At 36.3% G+C, this 5,621-nt stretch overlaps 1 non-coding gene across 1 annotated transcript; it reads right to left on the reverse strand.

The window, feature by feature from the left end:
• Positions 1-2,441: 2,441 nt before the first annotated feature.
• LOC112304269 (U1 spliceosomal RNA) lies at positions 2,442-2,605 on the reverse strand. The gene has a single exon (XR_002974721.2). It is a non-coding gene; the product is annotated as a U1 spliceosomal RNA (small nuclear RNA).
• Positions 2,606-5,621: the final 3,016 nt, after the last annotated feature.

Consider the following 5,621-nt stretch of genomic DNA (forward strand, 5'->3'; position numbering starts at 1 on the left):
CTGGATCCTAGAGGGAGAAAGTCTGCATAAGTCCTAAGTCCATTTTGGTCTCTTTAAGATGAGACTCCTGAGAATCCCTTAGTTTTTTCCACCGCCCCAACCCCTACTGGTTTTTACAGCCAGAAGTTGTGGGGACTTATCTTCCTGGCCTGGAACCCTGGTCTGGATATTCTAGTGAGGGGCTGGGATCCCTTTCTCTCAGGTATCCCTTCCAAGTTTTAACTACCACATGTGGGTGTGGAACCACTGGTTCCACAGTTCTGCACATCTCTGTATCTCCGCCCCTCCCACCTGTCTGGATGAATGTGACTTATTTAATTTTTTGGTTTTTGGACTTCCATACAGCTCAATTTTCTGATGATTCTGAGTACTTTTTGCTGTGGTTGTGTAAGGAGGCAATCCGTGTTTACCTACACCTCCATCTTGACTGGAAGTTCTGATAATTTTCTATTGTATATTTCTATGTGAAGTTAGTTATCTTGAACTTTTAGAAGGAAGCTGGTCATCACTTTCAGTATAAAGTGAGTAGAAGCAGTGACATTGGATTTCCTTTCCTTATCAAGAATTTAAGGATAAGCATTTAATGTTGCCCCATTAAATATGATTTTTAAAGAGTTTTGGTGGATGCCTTTTACCAGGTTTGGGAAGTTCCATCCTATTTCTAGATACCTAAGAATTTTTATTTTTAATAAGTTTAATTTTTTAAAAATTATTTTAAAATTTAAGATAACCTTGTGTACTTTTAAAATTAATAATGATATCCTGGCTGGTGCGGCTCAGTGAACTGAGCACTAAACTATGAACTGAAAGATCACCAGTTCAATTCCCAGTCAGGGCACATGTCTGGGTTGCACACCAGGTTCCCCACTGGGGGCGTGTGAGAGGCAACCAATCAATTTATCTCTTGCACATCAATGTTTCTCTCCCTTTCATCCTTCCTTCCCCTCTCTCTAAAAATAAATAGATAAAATCTTAAAATTAATAATGAAGTGAATACTTAATATATTTAATGTTGAACCATTTCTGATTCTAGAGATAAATCCAACTAACATATGACATATTGTTGCTTTAAATACATTGCTTGACACAGTTTCTAAAATTTTGCTTTGATTTTTATATCTGTTTATAAGTGATATTGCTCCAAGACATTTCCTTCTCATTTTGTTCTTGTTTGACTTGAGTATCAAGGAATTTCTAATCTCATAAAATGAATTAGGCATGTTCTCTTCCTATTTTCTGCAACAATTTGCATGAGATTGGAACAATCTGTTCTTGAATGCTTTGAAGAAACTACCTACAAAGCTATTTTTTAAAGTGTAGATTTTTAAACTTTTGATTAAATTTCTCAAATGGTTATAAAATTATTTAGCTTTTCTATTTCTTCTTGAGTCAGTTTTGGATAGATATATTTTCCAGGAAGCTACCCATTTCATCTAGTAGCAAAAAGTTGTTTATACTTTATAGTTGTTTGTAATTTAAATTTCTGTTTTTTTTATTATTACGCATCTTTTTTCATTTTTTATATTGCTAAGTTATGTCTTCTTTCTCATATATTGTATATGTACTTAATTTATAAATTTTATTTAATTCCTTCTACTTTCTTTGGATTTATTCTATTACTCTTCTCCTCATGCCTAATGTTGGCTGATTAGCTCAACCCTTTCCAGCCTGTCTTCTTTTCTATTGTTATCATTTATGGCTACCTGTCACTCTTATATCCTGTTTCCCAGAAGTAGAACCTAAAATGGGGATTCTTGTGTATATGATTTATTGAGAGAGGGCTCTCAGAATAAGGTAGCTGAGAGAAGCTGGATTAGGTAGAGGAAGGAGCTCAGCAAGGATGTGTTCTCAGCTGGAGGCTACTTGGGCCTGATCCATGGGAGCTCTGAAGCATGACTGGCCACAGAATTCATCCCACTTTGAGGCAAGTGGGCTAGACTTTGGCACTCCTATTTGAGTCATATATTGGCTATAGACTGCCATGGAGTGGGGGCGGTCTATACTGATGGGTGGGGACATAATCTCCCAGGTCTGAGGGCTCCCGTGAACTGAGGGCAGGTCTCTGGAGAAGGGAGGCCTTGAGCTGCTGGCAGGCAGCACTCATAGAAGCTGGAGATGCACACATTGGCCTGTTAAAGGACTGTGGTTAAAGAAAGGGAAGTGGCTGGGGCACCAAAAACAGCTACTACATTCATTAATATGTTGTCTTTTTATTATTTCATATTTGTAGTATTTCATGATTTTATGTAAATTTATTATCTTATCTGTGACTAATTTAGAAATACGTTTAAATAATGTATAAATGTGAGTTTTTTAGTTACTTTTTTGTTAACTAATCAAAAAGGTATTTATAAGTTAACTGCTTTATATTAAGAGAAAATTAATGATACTTATTCTTTGCCATTGGTTGTGAATTGCTCTATGGTCAATTTTTTCCCCCTCAGTGGAGGGCATGAACGCAGTCCCCCACTACCACAAATTCTGCAGTCAAGTTTCCCACATTTGGGGAAATCACAGGGGTCAGCATATCCAGAGTGCAATGGATCAGCCTCGCCCTGGGAAGACCACCTTTGTGATCATGGCATCTCCCCTGACAGGTAAGTATTTTATAGTTAATTTTTGTAAATATTATGTAAGTGTTTGAGAAGAATAATGGTTTTTTTTTCCTCTTGCTGGGTGCAAGGTTCTGTATATGCCTTTTATTTATTATTATTTTTTCCAGTTAGAAAAAGATAATTTTTAAGTTAAATTTTATTTATTTTTAAAATGATAACATATGCATATGGATTTTAGACAATAGAGAAAAGTACCAAGTAGAAAGCCACAAGTTTCTGAATTGCCTCACTTCATGGTAAGCATAATTTCAGACATCTCTCTTTGCATTTTTTAATTTTCATGAAGTTTACTACATTTTTACATACATGTGTATGTATGTGTTGGGTCATGATATATAATTTATTTCTTACTGTGAGCTGGTGTATCAGTTATTTATTGCTGCATAACAGTTACTTTAAAATTTACTTAACACGACAAGCATTTGTTATTTCACTATTTCTGAGGGTCATCAAGAGCAGCTGAGCCAGATTGTTCTGGTTCAGGGTCTGTCACCAGGCTGCAGTCAAGATGCCGGCCAGGGCTGCTGCAGTCATCTGGAAGCTGTACTGGGACTGGGGGATCTGTCTCACTCACATGGCTAGAAAGTTGGTGCTGGCTATTGGTTGAAGGCCTCAGTTCTTCACTGTGTGGACCTCTTCATAGGATCACTTGAGTGTCCTTGCAATATGGTTGCTGGCTTTCCCCAAAGGAATCAACTCAAGAGAACAAGGCAGAAATTGCAATGTCTTTTACGACCTAGCTTCAGAAACCACATGCCATCACTTCTGCCATATTTGGCTGGTGATACAGACCAGCATTGATATAAAGTTGGAAAAGACTATATGGGGGTGTGAATACCAGAAGACAAGGCGTATTATGGGACCTCTTGAAGGTGGCTGCCACAGTTGAGGTAAAAGAAATTTGAGAACCTGACTTGTCTAATCACCCACTTTATGCATAAACCTCATATTATCACCAAACTTTGAAGACTGACCATTCACATGTAGGTTTTACCTTTGGAATCACAAGACACTTATAAAGTTAATGTGGCCTATAGTCAATGATTAGGAGTAGTCGTTGAGGCCATTCACTACAAGCACATTATAATGAACGTGACTTTTAGCCAGTCTTTCGCACCTTGGTCATTTTAGCGTCTTACTGGTCTCTCTGTTTTCATCCTTGCTCCCATCAGGGTCTTCATCACACAGCAGCCAGAAGAGCCCAGCCATTCATTTTTTTTTTTTACCTTTTATTATGGACATTTTTAAACATCTAACGAACCTTCATGTATCCATTACCAGCTTTAACAGTTACTAACCTCTTGTTCTTGTTTCTGGACACCTTTCCTTCTCTGTCTGTGTCTGTCTGTCTCTGTGTATGTGTGTGTCTCTCTGTTTCTGTCTCTTCCCCACACCCCAGTTTTGTTGTTATTGCTGTTGTTGTTAGGCTGGTCTATACATATCTTTTAGACCAAACTTACTAATACTATCATTAAAATCATCCATATTCTTTAAAAATGTTTAATCTACTTTGTTTACCTGTTATTAAAAGATATTTGTTGAAAATTTATGTGGAGATCATGGATTTGTCAATTACTTCTCATAATGCTATCAAATTTTGTATTTACCTTATTTCATCAAGCTTAAGATGCATATTTTTTCACATTTTATTTTTTATATTTACTTTTTCAAATTTTAACATTTTTATTGTAATACATCTCATAAGTGAAGGTACCTTATGATTGTTTCAGCCAGATGAAGGTCATGATGGAGCTGTCACGGCCTGAGCATGGATGGACTTGGCTATAGTTGTTAATACCGTCATCATTTCATTTGAGTGATGTGGGCACATCATGTGTGGAAGCTCATTACCACTTTAAATTACCTAACAATATTACATTAATTTGGCATTGAAAAGAAGGTTGTATATATTCTATGTATTGAAATAGAACAGCAAAGCAAAAGAACCTAGGTAGTGTTGAAGGAATTATTGTAATTCAATTTTTTTTTGTTTTACAGCACAAATATCAGAGATTTTATGAAATAAAATGAAAAAAACCCTATAAAGAGTTGAAGCTGTGTTATGGCTAAAAAGCTTGCCTATCACTCACCAAGTGATATAACTAAAAGCTGAAGAAGTTCCCAAACCCCTTAAATTGGATGAAAGGTATTTTAAAACATTGAGAAGCTGGTGTAACTGACGTGTCACGTGGGAACCATTGCTGAAGCTTTGAAAATCAGTTTCCCAGAAACTTTCTGCTGACTTGGAACATAAGCTGTTTAATTTTTAATGTTGTGATTATATTGGGGAAAAAATAAAACCATACATTTAGGCAAATAGGGAATGATGAGAAAATCAGACATTCTTTCAATACCTAAAAATTGTACTGTCAACTCTAAAAACATTAGATAAGTTAATATAGTAAACATGTTACCAAAGGAAGCAAATCCCTGTTATGTTATATGTAGCTGCTCTTCATATAGTTTAATTTCCAAAACAGAATACTTATGAAAGTGAAAGAGGAAGCCATGGATGCTTGTGTAAGAGTAGCAGGGGCTGTCCTAAATAAACCCAGGTCACCCTAATTTTAAATTACAAAGCAATTTCTGAGAATGACATTTTTCTCAAAGAAGTTATTGTTGCTGTATAATACAATGTATGGATGCTAGCTGGGTCAGTGGAGGGTTAGCTAACAGACACATAGAGTAGGTGTCCAGGAGCCATGGGCAACCAATCCACCCAGTACAATCATCTTGATGCATTTTGTGGGCATTTATTTGAACCATGAGACAATAAGCTCAAGAGACAAAAAAAAAAAAAGGAAAATACAGATTAGAGGGCCAGAGGCTGAGAGAACACAATGAGAAGTTCTATTATACATTTAATCAAAGTTCTAGAAGTTGAAGAACAAGAGAAAAGATAGGGACAGAGGCAATATTTCAAGAGAGAATAGCTGGAAAGTTTCTGAAACTATTGAAAGATACCTGTTTATGGATTATGGAAGCTCAATTCCAAACAGTCTACCT

Source organism: Desmodus rotundus, chromosome 6, assembly GCF_022682495.2.
Source record: "Desmodus rotundus isolate HL8 chromosome 6, HLdesRot8A.1, whole genome shotgun sequence".
NCBI lineage: Eukaryota > Metazoa > Chordata > Mammalia > Chiroptera > Phyllostomidae > Desmodus > Desmodus rotundus.